Raw genomic sequence first — 19479 nt, 5'->3', positions numbered from 1 at the left:
GTTGCATAGACTAGGCTTGTATTCCCTCGAGTTCAGAAGATTAAAGGGTGCTCTAACTAAGATGTTTAAGATGATTAAAGGATTTGAGAGAGTAGAAGCTATTTCCTCTGGTGGGAGAGTCCAGAACAAGGGGACATAACCTTAAAATTAGAGCCAGGCCGTTCAGGGGTGATGTCAGGAAGCACTTCCTCACACAAAGGGTGGTGGAAATCTGCAACTGTTGAGGCAAGAGGTCAATTGAAAATGTCAAAACTGAGAGTTTTGTTGGGCAAGGGTATCACGGGTTACGGAACCAAGGCGGGTAGATGGAGTTAAGATATAGATCAGCCATGATTTAAATGAATGGTGGCACAGGCTCAAGGGGCTGAATGGCCTGCTCCTGTTCTTGTAAGTGTCGTGAGCAAGTAGGCCCTCCCACCCGCTCTTTGTCAACATTACAAAAGATGAGCCCACAGCGGAGCAAAGCGTGCGCAGAGCACCTCTCCCGCCAGGCAGTGCGCAGCCTGCAGTATAACTTGCCAGCTGCGAATTGCGTGCAGCCACTGGGTTTTAGACCAGTATAACTGCCGTCTTAAGACACGGATGACAGACCTGCTGTTAACTGTTCAAGGAATGTGACAGAATCGGCAGCACGTTTACGGGACAAAATCCCGATCGGTCTTCAGTGCGCAGAACCGATGTGGTTCCCCCCACCCCCAAGAATAGCCTCGTCTCACTATGCTGAAAACATCGGTAAAACAAGCTCACACAGAGCTGCCCTCATTTTTTAGTGTAACATTAATGCTGAGCACAAACAGCAAAAAAAAACACCATCAATTTGATCTCGGAAAGAAAATAAAAAATCACTGCATAAAGCTGGAAACATCAGATAACACTTATGGATTTCGGTGCAATTTTCTTCCCCCCCGAACCATGCATTATGAAACTGGGTCAATCGCTTACAGGCTGGAAGCAACACATTCATCATGGTACACTCCCAACGTGACAGAGCAATAGGGGTCCTTCGCTGTCGGAGGATATTGTAAAATATGGTCTACGCCATCAAGCGAATTGACAATCTCCGTCTTTCTAAGCACAGGGAATAGATGTCACTGGGGGGGCTCCGCTCCCTTGCTACACAGGTTTATCCAGTAAGCTTGCTAACCCATGTGCCCTTTAAGCTGCGCGGCCGCCCAGCGCTCGAGCTCCCGCGTGGCCGGCTTTTGAATGGAAAAAGCCACGCAAGGGCGAAATTTTGAATGGGCCGCACAGCCTGTTAAAGGCGAAGCGCGGGCCAAAAAATATTAGAGGGAAGATTGTTGCCAACTCTGGTTGGATACATTCCTGGAGATTTCGTCACATGACCTCCCACCGCCCGACCCCCACTGCACACGCCAGTGGCCGCCCGACAAGTCCATCCCCGTGGTGCACCGCCTTCCCACATCAACTGCAAAGCAAACGCACTCTTCATTACCTGCTTGGATGATTTTTGGCTCTCAGTCAAACAACCTATCCCTCCCTCCCCCATCTCCAATATTGTATAACTAATATACAAAAGTGTTTTTTAACACCCCGATGATTTTTCTCCGGGTTGCTCGCAGCAGCATCCAGGAGATTAAGCTTTAATTCCTGGAGGATTCAGGACAGTCCTGGCAGGTTGGCGACCAATGTTCCCTCCAAGCTGCGTGCGTGCGTGGGTGGGCAAGCAGCAAACCTGAAGGTACCGTGTAGGCTGCTCAGAAGCTCTCAAATACCGTGCGTGCGTGTGCGCGGCTACGCAAAAAATCTGACGGTACAACGAATTTTAGAGGGAACATTTTGGCATCCCTATTATTCAGTGAGTTGCAGAAGCATACAGATCTGGACGGCCCCAGGGTTTGTGTTAAGTTAGCCTGGCGACTGGGATACTTCAGAATGATACTGTGGCTTGGAGGATTAAATTATGCGTTTGAGGATCTTATCTGAGGTGTTTAAAATGTTGATAGTATGGAGAAACTATTTCCTAGGAGCATAGGAACAGGAGGAGGCCATTCAGCCCCTCGAGCCTGTTCCACCATTCAATTAGATCATGGCTGAGCTGTACCTCAACTGCATTGACCCGCCTTAGCTCCATATCCCTCGATACCCTCGCCTAACAAAAATCTATCTGGAAAGCTCCAATTGTCCCAGCATCCACAGCCTTTTGGGGGAGAGAGTTCCAGATTTCCAGTAACCTTTGGGTGAAAAAGTGCTTCCTGATTTCACTCCTAAACAGCCTGGCTCTATTTTTAAGATTGTGCCCCCTTGCTGCGGATCGCCCCACCAGAGGAAGTAGCATCTCTGTATCTACCCTATCAAATCCTTTAAAACGCCTCGATTACATCACCCTCAGCCATCTAAACTCAAGGGAATACAAGCCAAGATTATGCAACCTGACCTCATAATTTAACCCTTTAACCCTGGTATCATTCTGGTGAATCTGCGCTGCTCCCCCTCCAAGGCTAATATATCCTTCCTGAGGTGCGGTGCCCAGAACTGATGCAGTGCTCCGTGTGGGGTCTAACCAAGGCTCTATACAACTGAAGCACAACTTCCTCCCCTTAGTGTTCCAGCCCCTTGAGATAAAGGCCAACATTCCATCAGCCTTTCTGATTACTTTTTGTACCTGTCCACTAGCCTTTAGTGAACTGTCAATCTGGGCACCCAGATCTCTTTGCTCCTCCACAGCTCCTAGTCTCTCACCATTAAAAAAAATTCTGATTTGCCTTTCTTGGATCCAAAGTAGATGACCTCACACTTCCCCATATTGAAACCCCTCTGCCACAGTTTTGCCCACTCACTAATCTGTCTATGTCCCTTTATAACTTGGATATACAGCTCTCTATTCCATTATCTAAGTCATTGATATACTTGGTGAAAAGCTGAGGACCCAGTACCCATCCCTGGGGAATCTCACTTGTCACATCTCGTCAATCAGAGTATATTCTCTTTATCCCCACTCACAGTCTCCTATCTCGCTACCAATTACCAACCCATGTCATAAGGTAACCTCCAATTCTGCGCGCTTTTATTTTTGCTAATAATGTCTTGTGCGGAAGTCCATATAACCAAATTCCATTGACACCCCCATCCACCGTGTTAGTGACCTCCTCAAAAAATACAACTAGATTAGTCAGACGTGACCCCGTCATCACTAATTCATGCTGATCCTCTTTGCTCAGCTCATACTTGTTAAAAGTGCTCAGTCACTCTGTCCTTGATGATAGATTCCCCACAACTGACGCTGAACTGACAGGTCTGTGGTCGCTTGGTTTCTTCGCTAAGTGAATTTTGTCCAATCAGTCCTCCAAGCTCAGGATTTTAAAAAAAGAGATGAATTTCCCAAATGTTCAGGCTTTGGGAGGAGTGTAAGCATGGAAGAAAAGCTGGATGCATTTCTTCTATATAGAGGAGCTACTTTTTGTGCAATGGGAGCCTCACTTTTTCTGTGCATTGGGGACCTTTCACTTTGGTGTAAGGGGTCTCACTTTCTGTGTATGTGTGGGGTCCTGTTTGTGCCTATTTGGGGTCAATGCACTATAGTGTACGGGGGTCTTACTTTTTATGCCTAGGATTTGCATTTCTATGTGCAGGGGTTTGCGTCGCTGCATAGTCATATGCGGCCCTCTCTCTGCTTTTAATTGCTGTATCCAGCCCCCAGCTCCAAAAGTTGGACACCCCTGTTCTGGAATAGCAACCTAAGATCTTCCCATTATTGTGTCCTAAAAAAGACTGGCATTTATACAGCGCTTTTCATGACCTCAGGACGTCCCAAAGTGCTTTACAGCCAATGTAGTCACTGTTGTAACGTAGGCAACGCGGCAGCCAACTTGCACACAGCAAGATCCAAAAACAGAAATGAGAGGGCCAGAAATTCGGGTCTCCACGGGTGAGTACGCGCAGTATACCCACCCGTAGGCCCAACGAAAGTGCTGGTTTCGTGCATGTACTGCGCATGCGCAGGAAATCGGAACTTCCGTTCCCTTGAAGGAAGGGGTTCACAGGTCAAACGCATGCGCCGGAGAGGCAGCGCGTGCGCCTGGAACTTCCGGTTTTTTTACATGTTTCTCCAGGAGGGTAAGTCTCCAGCAGTTACACTTATAAAAAGCAGGCGCAAGGCCTGCTTTTAACAAGGTAAGTGGTGAATTAAGTAAAATTAAAACATTTTTTCCACAGGTTTATTATTTTTAAATACTTTAAAGAAAGGTAAGTTTATTTTTAGCCCCATTAAAAACTGTAATTAACTTTTTCAAAAATTTAAATTATTGTTTAAAATTATTTTATGTAATTTATAGTTATTTTAAAAATGTGATTTAAAAAAAAAATGTATTTGAAGTTTTAGTTATGTTTTGGGGCCGATCTCTATTCATAGATTTGACAGATCTTCCTGTCAAATTTATGAATGGAGATTCCCTGCTATGATTGGCTCTCCATGGCCCACGTGATCCCAGGGGACGCTTCGAACTAACTGCGCCCCTGGGATACGCGAGCACTGCGCGCCGGCAGCTGGAGGAGGCCCAGGATCGGAATCCCACGCGGGCCCACAGCTCAACGGCCGGCGCGGTAGGTAAGTGCAGGTCGGGGGCTTGCACCCGTGGGAAGCCTCCGACCCGAATTTCTGGGCCAATGACCGGATCATCTGTTTTAGTGATGTTGGTTGAGGGATAAACATTGGCTAGGACAACTTAGATGAGCCAAGTGTCCTGGAAACCCTTTCCAGCTGTTGCTCACCCTCTGTGTACTTATAGAGTTATAACAGCACAAAAGGAGGCCATTCGGCCCATCGAGTCCGTGCCGGCTCTCTGTAGAGCAATCCAGTCAGTCCCATTCCCCCGCTCTATCCCCGTAGCCCTGCAAGTTTATTTCCCTCAAGTGCCTATCCTTGAAAACATTGAGTGTCTCCGCTTCCACCACTTCCGTTGGCAGCGAGTTCCAGGTCCTCACCACTCGCTGTGTAAAAAAGTTTTTCCTCACGTCCCCCCTGTATCTCTTGCCCAAAACCTTAAATCTGTGTCCCCTAGTCCTTGTACCATCAACTAGTGGGAACAGCCTTTCCCTGTCTAGCCTATCCAAAGCCGTCATAATCTTGTACACCTCTATCAAATCACCCCGCAACCTCCTTTGCCCTAATGAAAAATTCCTGGCATCTTCACGCTCCTGAACTCATGTTCTGCTGCCTTTGTGGAACGGAAAGCCTTCTTCCCAGTTGATTTTTTTCTATCCCATAAAAGCTTCCTTCTGAGGGATGAGAATTCTAAATAAAAAGAAGTTGCTGAGTACATTGGAATGGGGGGAAAAAGCGATGCCTCGTCACTTCAGAATCCTTTGGAATTGGAAGGGTGAGTGGGCATGCCTCCATGTTCAAATTTGATTCCTTTCGATCAGTCAGCCTTTAGCCAGGCAGTATGTGTTCAGAGGTGACTGTATTTCAAGCAAAGGGCCAAAGACCTGAGAGAAATCCAATATCTCCAAAGGCCACGGCCAGGATCCAATTTGCAGCTCAGCTTCCTGGTTTAAGAAAATTATTTTTTTCTTTTGTTAAAGGCAACGAACAGTAATTCCTCGATGCCTCTGCTTTCTTTTCCGGATGATTTAAAACCGGTGAAAGGCTTTTAAATCCGCAAAGCCTGATTCGTGCACGGTACGTCAGTCTTTCTTAAAGCCTCAGATCTCCCCGGGTGGTTGAGGCAGGCCCTTCCCCATCGCCTCCTTCCCTACTGACGAGACCTTTCCTTTTGATGAAGTAGCTAGTGTTTGAGAGTGGGACAAGCTGTTCTGGTAATAAAGTGGTTGATATTTGAGAGTGGGTTAGGCTGTTCGGTTGATAAAGTATTTGTCTGTGGAACCTGATAAATGGGACCAAAGGCAACAATATGGCTTAACCTCATACAAACAAATACTGTGTTCCTCCCATAAAATACTCCACGTCCTTTTATGTTCTACACCTCAACTAAAATATATTTCCCACACAAACAATTGTTTCCCACAGTGGGCCCCACCCCATAGAAATACTGTACTTCTGATCCTTATCCCTGTTGTAAATTGCACGAATGTGGATGTTGGGTGAGGGCGAGGTCCCCCATGGTCAAAGAGCTTGCCGGCACTCACTGGCTGGCCTCATGCATGAAGAATGGTCACTTGGGTGAGGTAGTTGAAGATGACCAGCTCGCATCCAACATCGCCTGTGGACCTGTACCCCAGCAAGAGCTGCCATCTTCAGAAAAGGGGAGAAAACAATGGGGGGGGGGGGCGGGGGGAAGAGATAATTTAATGGAACTTAGCACAGATTGGAGCTGGAAGGGGTGTGAAACAGCGAGAGTGTTTCCAGCTTCCCTCTCCCCGGACAGATGTTTTTCCTTCGTGCCAGACGATGACAAATGTCTGTGGTCCGGTCCTCCTCAGAAAGTGGCATTTTTTATTCTCTCTTTACAAATCCCTCTTCCTCCCGCACAGCCTGCGAGATTTATAGTTTCCCATCAGCTCTGTGGCTCAGAGAATCAGCCTCAGAAAGTACACATCAATTGAAAGATAAATGACTTGGGCCTGTGATAGAATGTTTCCTCTTGCCTTGGCGCATTACAATCTTTTAGTTGCGCGTCTGTATATTTGTGTTCAGCAAAGCGAAGCTCGACAGGTACAGGGAACGGTGTACGTTTTCTCAGTGTGTGCACATCAAGCCCCCTCAGTTCACTTCAAAGCTCTTCCCATGTCTGGCTTCAGACCAGGGTCTAAATCTGGACCTCGGGCACTGTTGGTTCCGAAGGGTTTAAGTGGCACCTGGTATTTAGAAGCCATTGTTTAGCAGGTCTACTGACTCTCCTGAAGGTGTTGACTCCTCCTGTGATATGGTTCCATAAGCACCCACATGTGTGGACCCAGAGTGCTGATTGGCTAATTGATAGGGAGGAGGACTGAGGCAAACTCCCCCGTCCCTGATGTACAGTGCGTCCACTGCCCAATAGCTGCGAATGAAATTCCTCGTGTATTGAAAAACCGGAAAACGCTGGATTTCTCTCTCATGATTAATGAATGACCTGTGAACAAAATTCAGAAGTTGCCAGTGGCAAAGCCGCGAGCTCCCATGATTCTGGTAGCCGGCATTGATTGTGGACAAAACAACAACAAAGCAACGGACTCCCGTTTTTCATTTAAACAGGAATTTCACGTCCAGCTCTGTTATTGCTCGATGCCTTTGCTGATTCTACAATGCATGTTATCAGAAAGTTCTCAAGGCAACCTGTGTGAAGGAATCACTGTGACTAGCAGCGTGAGTGGTCGGGACCAACATCAGCAGAGATACCACCAATAACCCAGCAGTTCTTCAGGAACTGTGCCATTCCAACTGTCTGTTAATTCAGTTGCCTCGCACTGTTATGTATCGCTGGAGTAAGGGTAGTGTCACGAGTAAGGCAGGTTAGTGCCACCACAGTGCCACCGGCAGGAATGTACTTTTGGTGGAACTCCAGTTTCCTTTGTAACTTCACAAGCCAAACGTGACGATGATGAAACCTATCTGTCCCCATGGAGTTTGGGAGGTCCCAGTGATGACAGGCTGTGTCTAACCCACTGTAGCATACAGCTTCACCTGAATGTTAAGGAAATGGCAACACTAAAACAGTGACTTGTAAGATTGGTCACAGGGGCTTATTTCTAGAGGGATGGGGAAGGGGGGTCTAATTCTCATTTATAGGGCCGAAGCGATTAAGAAAAGGTCTAATTTTACTTAGGGTGACCATATTTTCTAATCCGGGGACACACAGGGTGGGAGCACAGCAAAGTAGCCAGGGCGGAAAATGTACGTTGCACAGCGTAGCGAGGCAAAATTTTTAGCAGCCTATATTTCAACAGTCGCACAGATACACTGCAAATGCAAAACAAACGTAAATATAATTACCCCGGATGTGACAACACACTATTTGTTGTGTATGTAACCTGTTCCACCTTAAGAGAGCTTAAGCCTGTTCCACCTTAAGAGATGTACTACTTTCTCAGGCTGCTGTAGATGTAATACCGGGGGTGAGCACACCGGTATATAAGCACTGTGCAGTAATCTTGTATTCAGTATAGTCCCTACCTCCAACCAGTAAAGACCTGTTTTTATTGTTACTCATTAGTCTGTGTTTTAATTAACTAAATAACTCACAGACTTAACACTGGCGACGAGTCAGGTTCTTACCCTGCGGCAGTTATTCCACGGCGGTTGAAGAGAGGTTTCAAACCTCACCACTCACCACCCCACTGGAAGCGACAGGCATTAGGACCCTGAAGCCTCCATCAGCTTGTGAACCGGAGTAAAGACAGGACTGGGGAAGAGAGAGGTACAGGGCGATAGCGATCGGCAGATAAGGGCCGGGCCGCTTTCAAGTGCGAGGCGCAGCCGGGCCATCGATCGCATCCGCTGATAAGGGCCGCACTCGGGGGCTGAAGGGAGACGGCGTCGGGGGACGGGTGAAGACCGCCAAGCGCGGGAAAACCGCCATTTTGTGGGCGGAGGACGACGGCAAGAGCGGGAAGCCGCCATCTTTGATAACAAGTAAAGAAAATAAAATCTGAGAAATTGCAAATCTACAATGCCTAAACACGGGAATATTAGCACCTTTGATAGTGACCTCGAAGATTGGGCCATATATGTTGAAAGAGTAAAAAATTATTGTAAGGCCAATAAAATTCGTGACCAAGATAAAGCTCTAACATTATTAAATTTAATGGGTGCGAAGACATACGGGCAATTGAAACACCTGTTATCACCAGATGAACCGGCGGATAAGACGTTCGATGAGATTGTTACTGTCCTGAAAGATCATCTAAACCCCACGCCGCTGATGCTAGCGGAACGATTTAAATTTTACGACAGAAGGCAGCTACAGCATGAAAGCAATGCTGAATATTTGCTGGAATTGCGTAAATTAGCGAAATATTGCCAGTTTGGAACGGGACTGACAGAGGCACTTCGAGACAAATTTGTGTGTGGTTTATTTAAACAGGATACACAAAAGCGACTGCTCGAGGAGAATGAGCTGACGCTTGAGAAGGCGGTCACTATGGCAGCAGCACACGAAGCCGCAGCGAGAGGCACGGCAGTAATGCAGCTACGGTCACCGGAGCTCAGTGCACACAAATTGGGTGTGAGTTCTGGCAAATGTTATCGTTGTGGAAAGACAACGCATGATCAGAACCAGTGTTGGTTTAAAAACCAAGAATGTAGAACTTGTGGTAGGCTTGGACACATAGCTAGAGTATGCAGGTCAGGGAAGAAGACCAGCAACAAGAAGTCACCGCAAGGGAAATACGCAAAGGTACACAAGGTGGCCGAACAGGAGTCCGATTCAGACGCTAGCAGTAATGAACTGGCTAGCTTAAGCTGTAATGAACTGGCTAGCTTAAGAGTACTCAACGCTGGTAAGGGTGCAGACCTCCAGACAATTTGGGTCACTCTTCAGATAGAAGGAGTCCAAGTAAAACTGGAATTGGACACTGGATCGGCATTGACGGTCATAAATAAGAAAGATTACGGAAAGTTATTCCAACATATTCCCCTACAGGATACGGGGATTATATTGAAAACATACACGGGGCAAAGAGTGTACCCCATCGGGAAAATAGAGGTTGCAGTGGTCCACAAGGGCGAAGACAGTCAAATAATGGACTTATATGTGATATCTGAAGGAGGTCCTCCACTACTAGGACGGGAGTGGATTAGGAAAATGAATATGGACTGGCATTTCCTACAAACAATAACGAGTGAGAACTCGGTGAAGATAGTCGGCCCAGACTCTGGAACGGATGATGGTAAGCCCAACTCAGGTGCAAAAGACAAAGTTTCAGCACAGAATTCCACTGAGCAACAACAACATAGTTTAACTGTGGATTCTGAGTCTGGCAAGTCTACTGATGTGCCCATTTCTGAGGGACACCGGGCTCGAACTCAACTCCATTTCAAACTACAACAGCAATTAGAACAAATGCTTCGCCGTTTTGAGCAAGAGTTGAATGCAACGAAAGAGTTCTTTGATATAGAGTTGGAGAATCTGGAAAGACAACAGAAGCAGCTGATGGAGAAAATGGAGCAGGAGCACACAAAACGTCTGATGTCAGAGGAGTTAACGGTCAGCCAACTCCTGCATATGCTGAAGGACAGGACTCTGAAATGGGAAAAACTTGAACACGAACTTCAATATTCAAACGAAAGGGGTTCGGAGCTCTCAAAGGTTATTGGAAGAGCTGAGGTGGCAACACAGACTGAGATGACTGCAACAGAGCAGCCCTTGGATGCCAAAAGTACGCTGACTCGCGTCAACGTAGAACAACAGACCGCTGAAACAGCTGCTCCGGTAGAGGGATTGAATAGTCCGATCAATCAATCTCCAAAAGAAGTTGAAGTAGTAAAATCACAAATGAGGTCATTAGTAAACGACTTGCTGAAAGCCCAGAAAAAGCTGGATGAAGAGGTACGCATGAAGAAGTCTCTTCAGGAAAGATGTCTGGACTTGGAACAAAAGCTGGCTAACGCCCAGCTGGGTATGGAGGAAATAGAAGACCCTCTCGCTGGCCTAGATCAGGACGACACCGAATATTACTATGTCCTGTCCTGCCCAACTTGTAACTTCGACTCCCACCATACAGAAATCATGGAGGAGCACCGAAAGTCTACGGAACATCGGGAGAAGGTGGCTCTACTACGGAAAAAGGAGGAAGAGAAGGAGGAACTGCGCATGCAGCTGGCAGCTGACAGTGGAGCCCAGAGAGTCTCCAAGAAGCAGAAAAGGAAAAGTCGAAACAGAAGATGACCCATCTGAACCATTATTACCTCTACCAGATCACACACGTGGTCCCTCCGAACGGAGCCAATTCAGTTCGGAAGTTCAAGCTGTTAAATCCATGAAAGGACTATTGAATGAGTAACGTGAACCAACTACACCACAGAGATTGAATCTGTGAACTGTTTTCCGCAGAGACTGAATCTGTGATATGTTACGTTAAACATGAAGTTATATATGTATATATGTTATTACGCTATGTTAAATGGGGGGGATGACTATAAAGCTAAGAAGGGAGGAGTGTTGTGTATGTAACCTGTTCCACCTTAAGAGAGCTTAAGCCTGTTCCACCTTAAGAGATGTACTACTTTCTCAGGCTGCTGTAGACGTAATACCGGGGGTGAACACACCGGTATATAAGCACTGTGCAGTAATCTTGTATTCAGTATAGTCCCTACCTCCAACCAGTAAAGACCTGTTTTTATTGTTACTCATTAGTCTGTGTTTTAATTAACTAAATAATTCACAGACTTAACACTATTGAAGCGCATTCAGACACCGTTTATAAATAATACAATAACACTGTTCAGGAACGTCAGTGTTTTGTACCCACTGTCCGTATGGCCCGTTTAGAAAATCTTTCTTCATATCACTGCCCATGTCATTTATTTTTCAGATTTATCAATGATTGCTGTGCTATCTCCGCGTTTAAAGAAAATTGGCGTGACGACTGTTGTTTCTGCTAGTGGAATACGCGTAGAGATTAACCTCCATCAACCATCACCAGTCTCTGATGTTTGCCCATGTTCCTATCTTTAGTGTGCACGCTGATGACCACAAAGTACAACAAAGCAGCATCCACCCGTTGGTTCCAGGTTTTCTGTACACTGACTGACACCGAGCTCTACCTCTCCAACGCCTCTCTCAACACTTCCACTACCTTTGTGTTGTCAGATTGCTTGTCTGACATCCAATCCTGACTGAGCCAAAAAATTCCTCCGGTTAAACATTGGGAACGCCTCAGCCATTGTTTTCAGCCCCACCACAAACTCCGTTCCTTGGCCACCGGTCCCTCCTCCGTTCCCTGGCCACTATCGCAAGTTGAACCAAATGGTTTGCCACTGCAGCCTCCCTGAACTGAGCTTCCAGCTCCATAATCCTCTCCATCACCAAGAATGCCCACTTCCACCTCCGTAACATTGCCCATCTCTGCTCCTGCTTCAGCCCACCTTCCCTCCCATAGCTGAGGCTTTAACAAAAAACAGCGGTCAGAATTTTCTCCATTGTATTATGGAAATTCCAATGTTCTCGCCAACAACACGTGGAAGGAGCTCACAGACTTGTTTGTCACAAAGATTAAGACCATCTGTTCATCTGCCTCTGCCACCCCCCAATGCCCCTGTCCACCACGCCAAGGCTCCCCTGTGCCCTCGCCCTGAAACCCTGTCTTTCTTTAGTTTCTCCCTTTCCTCCTGGACTTCCTGTGTGACTGAGACCCACTTCCTGGCTCCCTTGACCCCATTCCCACTAAACTGTTGGCCACTAATTATCAGTGACTAATGTACTACTAGTGTTTATTTCAGTATCACAGCACACAAGCTAAAAACAAAGACAAAAGGGCCTAAAAAGTGAATCTGTGGACGGTAAAGATAAGATTTTAAAAAACTACATATGCTAGAAATTTGAAACAAAAACAAAATCTATGAAAATAAATAAACTTTTGGGACAAGAGTTCTTTAGAACTAGGGGTTGAATAAAGCGCCTCAATTAGTAAGAACACAACATATCCAAGTACTTAAAAGATAATGGTTAAATAAAATTACTTTCTTAAATTTGGCGCACTCCCTCTGCTCCATTCTTACTCTACTCTTTCACAAATACACCACCCGCTTGCACTCCAGTTTTCACCGGATAATCCCGCCTCTGACCGCACTTTATTCGTCTAATTTATTTATGACTTTGATGCAGCTTTGATTGGCCAATTCCGCCATCAAAGTTAGGGTATTCGGGGACATGTTTTGTGAACTGGGGACTCTTCCGGGGACATTGTTTGCCCGGGGGACACAGTACCTCAACCGGAGACTGTCCCCGGAAAACGGGAACGTACGGTCAGCCTAATTTTACTACACAGTCAGGTGGACCCATCAGGTAGAGATGGGAAACGTGAGTGCACCAAATCTGGCTTCTCGCGATTCCTTTGTTCAACTCTTCCAGGGATTGGAATCAGCAACCCTGCAACTTTTACAAAAACCACTCCAATGGGGACTGGGTGTCTCAGTGTCCAGCAGCTGTAATGTTCCGACAGCAGAAAACTGTCCCTAATTCAACACTAACCGGCAACGTTACTTGTACAGATCAAAGGGAAATTGCTGTGGGAAATGGAAACAAGGTCGCATGATGCAGTGGGGAGGAGGGGTTGTTCTGAGGTTGAAGTCAAAGCATGTGGTTGGGGTGGAATGGAAGGGACTTTGCTCTGCATCTGGCTGTGCTATATACCTGACCCTAAGAAGGCCTGATTCCACAGGGTGGCGTAAATGGAAAGCCAACCATTCCCCAGCACTGACAGCCCTCACTTTGGTGAGCATAAAGAGAAGGCCTTCAAATTCCACATGCAACTTTACAATAGGCTTCGGAGAGTTGAATGAAAAGCTAGAACTTCAACGATCAGATAGAGTTTGCAACCTTCTGGAGGGACTCAGATCCATGGTCTGTGCTGTCAGCTGGTGCCTCGAACAGGCTGGACGACCTGCTTAAGTCTTCATTATTCCATATACAGGAAACTCTTTGGTATCCGGCACCGACGGGACCGGCGTGTTGCCGGTTGAACAAAAATTCCGGATGACGGAGAGGGTTATCTACCGAGGCTATTTTTAACAAAGAAAAATAACAAAATCAAGAAATGTGCAGTATACAGTAATTGGGTACTCACCTACAGAATGTTGTGTTAAATGGATGGTGGAAGATGCTTGATTAAGTACAGTACTGCCAGTTGAGGGTAATGCAATGCAATGACTACCAGCAGCGTGGGGGACACACAGTACCCCTGTAAAATGGCAGATCAGAAGAGACTACCGGCAGCGCGGGAGAGTCAGACTCCGGTTACAGGGATATTGAGGTGTTCCGACTTCCGACAGCGCCAAGAAGCCGAGTAGTGGCAGTTTGGAGAACTACCCCCACTGACTAACTCGGCCACCGCGGGAGACTCGGACTCGGACTCGGCAACATTGCCGGTTATTGAGGTGTTGTTTTCGGAGTGAGAATTTTGCCGGTTAATAGAGAATTCCGGATATTTAGGTGCCGTTTAAACGAGAGTTTCCTGTACCATTTATTATCAGAACCAGCTTTGGTTGAAAGGTCACTGTTTAATACAGATTCCATTGCAAATCATTTGCCTTGCTCTGTGCCAACAGTCTCTCGGTATGAATTTGACTTGTGGGTCACCTTGCCCTTGTTGCAACCCTTTTCAGATATGCTTTTGATTTATCGCTACAGCAAAGTGCTATCAGAACTCAATCAATACCTGCTAAGAGATTCTGAGTGACCTAATAATACCACTTGAATTTATTAAGATAATAATATTAGTCGACACCATTAGCAGTGATGAAGCCTCACACATAGGCCAAAGCCTCCTTTATTTTCAAGAAAGTAATTTCAGGGTAAGGCAATAAAGAAATATGGCTGGCCAGCATTTCAACTAAATGTTAATGACTTATATAACCCTCATGGATTTACAATTCTTAAAGGTGAGCCTGCCATTTTGTTTTTGTGATTCCGAATGTGTCTGCGCTACAGTTCCTGTGATGAGAATGGTGTGTCTCTCACACTGCTTTGTGTGACCGAGAAGGTACTTTATTGGTCCTGCAACGTGTCAGTGCTGGAGACAACAGGGACAACATTTGTCTCGGCAAAAATCAGAAGAAGGGCGAACGAAATCGCATTCTCAGAATGTTCCGGGGCCAGCTCGTTAGCATATCTCCAGGTACAGATTTTGGACAAGTGCTGGTAGCGCACCAATGACGGGAACAGAAAACTGTGTGGAAGTGAAATTTAAAGGGAAGGGTACAATTAAAGGGGCGTGTCAGATTAGCATGCCAAAAATTCTGAAAGCCTTTGCAAAGGTTCATAAGGCATCTGTCTCCATTAGCGTCCATTGTCAAGGCTGAAGGGGTGAGGACTAGGAAGCAATAGACAAAGGTGGCGTGGAAGAAAACCCAAGGTGCAGGCACGAGGGCAGAAATGTGAAGGTGCAGCCCCTTGCTTGATGACTACTGAAGTGGAGGTGGTCCTTCATTAGGTGGCTTCAAGGAGGATGGTCCTTTTTACCGTCCCGCACTGGTGAGAACTGCAGAGTGCCTGGGGATCCACCATATTTCTGACCATTTAAATCTACAGGGGAAACCTCCTGCAGTGTTGTTCAGGGACTGTGGAATGAATGTCTGGGAGCGAGCAGGAGAGCAGGCCCGAGACCTGACGGGGACTGAGCAGCACCCAAAGATGGAGGCTCATCACAGAGCAGCTGTGTAAGATTCTAAAAATTGTAATAAAACCGCTGCTACCGTGCGGAGATCGAAGTTCAGAACGAATTGTGAAATGGTTACGGACAGATTCAAAATGTAGGAGGTCAGCATGTGTTCTTTGTTTGTGAAGACACAAAATGGCGGAAGTCAGCAGGGGGTTCTTTGCCTGGTGGTTCTTTGTTTGAAAGGCCACATGGACAGGAAGGAACAGGACTAACAAGGAAGTCCCGCCCCCGCACACCTCACAGGAACATGAACATGCCATGCGGAAAGAACTCCAATCAGGGAAGGTTTGGAGTGAAACTGACCTATCAGAGGGAGGCAGACGGTGATATACGAGTGGGGCCAGCAGAAAGGCTCCATAACAGAAGTGACCCAGGCGTGGGAAATTCAGAACCCAGGAGAAAGGAGACAGAAGTGGAAGAACAGATGAACAGAGAAAGCTGGCCAGTCTATGTTTTGACTTACAACTTCCCTGAATCGATCACCCAGAGATGAAGGAGTTGGACATAGAGCTTAGATATTGTTAAAAGGGGTACTTTTATGTATGGTTGACTTGGAATATAACTCGCTCAGAGGTAGCGTGTAAATTGCTGGGGAATACTTTTATGTATGGGTAAATTGGGCGCATATTGATTGTGACGTACACTTGAATTTTGAACTATAGTGTGAATAAATACCAAGGCCTAAAAATTTGGTTGCTTTGCGCCCTCTTAGGGCGCTAACTGGGCGCAAATCAACTAGCGCCCGGGCAGGGCGCCGCCAACGCCTCCCGCAAAATTCAGCGGGAGGTTAGCGGCGGCAGTAACCATTAGCACCCTGTGGCGCTGCGCCACCAGCAATGACGTCATCGCCGTGTGCAGCGCCCTGGCCGCAATCTTCAGTAGCGCCCCCTGACTTACCGCCGGACACTATGTCCGACGGGGTCAGGGGGGCCTACCTGCAGCCGGGGTGGCACTAATTAAAGGAAAAGTGCCGGGCGGTCATTTTTGTTGCTGGCCGCCTGCCAGTACCTGCCCCCTCTGCCGTCCCCAGCCTCCTCTGAAGCCCCCCCGCGGAGTGCCGGCTGCGCTCCATGAGCCCAGCACTTCTCTTGAGTGCCGGGCTCTTTTGCCAGCAACTCCAATCCCTGGTGGCCCAGCTGGGCCCCGGGTCGCGCTGCGCAAAGCCCCTCCCCTTTAAGAAGGGGAGGAAGGCCTGCAGTACTGTGGCACGTAGCGCCGCGGTATTCACTCGCAGCACCCCAAGAGGGAGGCGGGGCGCTTCCAGTAGCACCCTGCTTCCCTCTTGGGGCGCTACCGATGAATTTCGGCTGTGGGGGTGCTAATTTTTTCGGGGCGCTAAAAGTAGCGCCCTGGCGAAGTTAGCGCCCCAAAGGGGGCGCATCTCAATTCCCCCCCCCCCCCCCCAATTTTATTGATCGCATACTTGGCTGTCATTGTTACGCTTATTCGTAATTCTCGAAGTCTGACCCGTAGTAAGAGAAAGGTTTACAGCTGGTCTGGGGAGGTAAGCCATGAAAATGGAAAGGCAGATCAGGAAGGAAGGGAAACAGCCAACAAATCATCTGTGGAGTTAAAGTTGGGACTCTTGACATTTTCCAGCGTTGCTGAGGCTGTGGGTGAGGAACTATTGTGGTCTCTATAAAGGAACTGATTATTTATTCTCATAGGATCATACAACACAGGAGGAGGCCATTCAGCCCATCGTGCCTGCACTGGCCATTTGAAAGAGCTATCCAATTAGTTCCACTCCCACTTCTCCACGTTAACTTGCATCTGCCGTGTGTCTGCCCATTTCACCAGTCTGTCCATGTCCTCCTGAAGCCTGTTACTATCCTCCTCACTGTTTTGTGTCATGTGCAAACTTTTAAATTATTCCCTGTATATCCAAGTCCAGGTCATTAATATAATATATATCAAAAAGAGCAGTGGTCCTAACAATGACCCCTGGGGGAACACCACTGTATACTTCCCTCCGGTCTGAAAAACAACCGCTCACCACCACTCGCTGCTTTCTGTCTCTTAGCCAATTTCGTGTCCACTGCCCCATTAATCCCACGGGCTTCAATTTTGCTAACAAGTCTATTATGTGGCACTTTATCAAACGCCTTGTGAATAACGTTCCCTGTTAAGTTGCGCTGCCGCACAGCTGGCTACCTGTCCCCGCTGCCCGAGACCAGCTTTTCCAACGTGAAACTTTGCGCACGTGCGAAACCGTGAATGGGCCGCGCAGCCCGCACCTCAACCACTCCTCCTGGTACCCGCTCCACATTCTCACCACTCTCTGGGTAAAGAGGTTTCTCCTCAATTCCTTGCTGGATTTATTGGAAACATCTTCTCTGTCAGGTCACTCCTCGGATCTTCCCTTATCTACAGAAAAGAGCCCCAGCCTGTTCAATCTTTCCTGATAGTTACAATCTCTAAGTTCTGGTATCATCCTTGTGAAGTAGGAGGAAGGTCGAGCCAGCCAACAGCGTATGTTTAAGTTTTAAAAATAGCCGCTGTATTTCTGCTCTTGGAACAGGTCAGAAGCAAAGCTGATTCAGACTTTGGACTTTGTGGGACTCTAGCAATGACCTTTTATCCAAGTGAACGGGAGAGCACAGCAAGAAGGGAAAGGGGAGAAGACTCTCCGAGTAGCTGGCAGAAGACAAGAAATGAATGAGGGACGAACACCAGCGGTTAGTGTAGCAGGAAAACCTGGTACAGGAAACTTTCGATTTACCGGCACCTAAATAACCGGAAATGTTGGTTAACCGGCAAAATTCAGGAGTAGGTTTTACTTCATATTTATTTGCCTTCTTCCATCTGTGCTGTGCAAGGGTGTGGCTGCAGCTGTTGCTAAGCTACAGAGACGCTTGAAACTTGAGGCCATTGTTCTACAGCAGGGTTTGTTGCTTTATACGGAGCTGTCAGCTCTCCCTATCTTTTACTATAGCGTTCGGTTATCCGGAATTTTTGATGAACCGGCACCACATCGGTCCCGTCCGTGCCGGATAAAAGAAAGTTTCCTGTAAAATTAGGATTCCACGCCGAAGTCTGCCCGAAACAGTCGGTGTGTAATACATTACAAGCGGCGCCTTTGTAACTGTCTCCTCTGGTAATGGGAAACAGTTAGTGCCATTTTTCCGATAGAGGCAGCTGCCTGTGATAATAATGGATGGTGTAAGTGGTGGAGACTGATCGATCGGAGCAATAGTTTGATTGAAGAGTTCCATGGTAATGGATCCATTTGATTGCTGTATGGAGGCTGGGGAAACCCAACCTTCTAACTCAGTGTCCTGGACAATATTAATCCTCAACCTAAACCACTAAAACAGATTATCTGGTCATTATCACAATGCTCTTTGTGGGATCTTGCTGTGCGCATTTTGGCTGCCGTGTTTCCCAAATTACAACAGTGACTACACTCCAAATAGTACTCCATTGGCCGGAAAGCACTTTCGGACGTCCTGAAAGGCGCTATATAAATGCAAGTTCTTCCTTCTTTTCTTTAACAGCATTCAGACAGCAAGGAAAGCAGAGGGAGCAGCATAGACTCCCAGTTTGGCCAACGCCCCACAGCCAGGCAGCCTGTGAATGGAGGCCCTGAGGAACGTGGCACATTAACCCTGCCAAGGGGCACAGGTGAAGTGGGGGGCTGGGAGGTGCAAACAGTTGCATTAAAAATACGATTGTCCTAAGCGTGATAGGACAGGTGGGCGTCCGAAAAGTGCTGTGCCAGGGCAACAGAATCTGGGGTTGTTCTCCTGAGAGCAGAGAAGTATAAGGGGAGATTTAATAGAGATGTTCAAAATGATAAGAACCTGAGCATGAGTAGGTCATACGGCCCCTCCAGCCTGCCCCACCATTCAATAAGATCATGGCTGATCTACATCAACTCCACTCTCCCGCCCTATCCCCATATCCCTTGATTGCTTTAGTGTCCAAAAATCAATCGATCTCAGTCTTGAATATGCTCAACGACTGAGCATCCACAGCCCTCTGTAAGAACATATATGGGGGGTTTGATCGAAGAAATAAGGAGACACTGTTTCCACTGGCAGGAGGGTCGGTAACCAGAGGACACAGATTGAAGGTAATTGGCAAACGAACCTGAGGGGGGATATGGGGAAATTTCTTTATGCAGCGAGTTGTTGTGATCTGGAATGCGCTGCCTGAAAGGGTGGTAGAAGCAAATTCAATAGTAACTTTCAAAAGGGAATT

This window comes from Somniosus microcephalus, chromosome 16, assembly GCF_052327205.1.
Source record: "Somniosus microcephalus isolate GS21.2 chromosome 16, FLI_Smic_1.0, whole genome shotgun sequence".
In the NCBI taxonomy this organism is placed as follows: domain Eukaryota; kingdom Metazoa; phylum Chordata; class Chondrichthyes; order Squaliformes; family Somniosidae; genus Somniosus; species Somniosus microcephalus.
The sequence above is the reverse complement of the archived record's forward strand: the minus strand, read 5'-3'. Positions refer to the sequence as shown.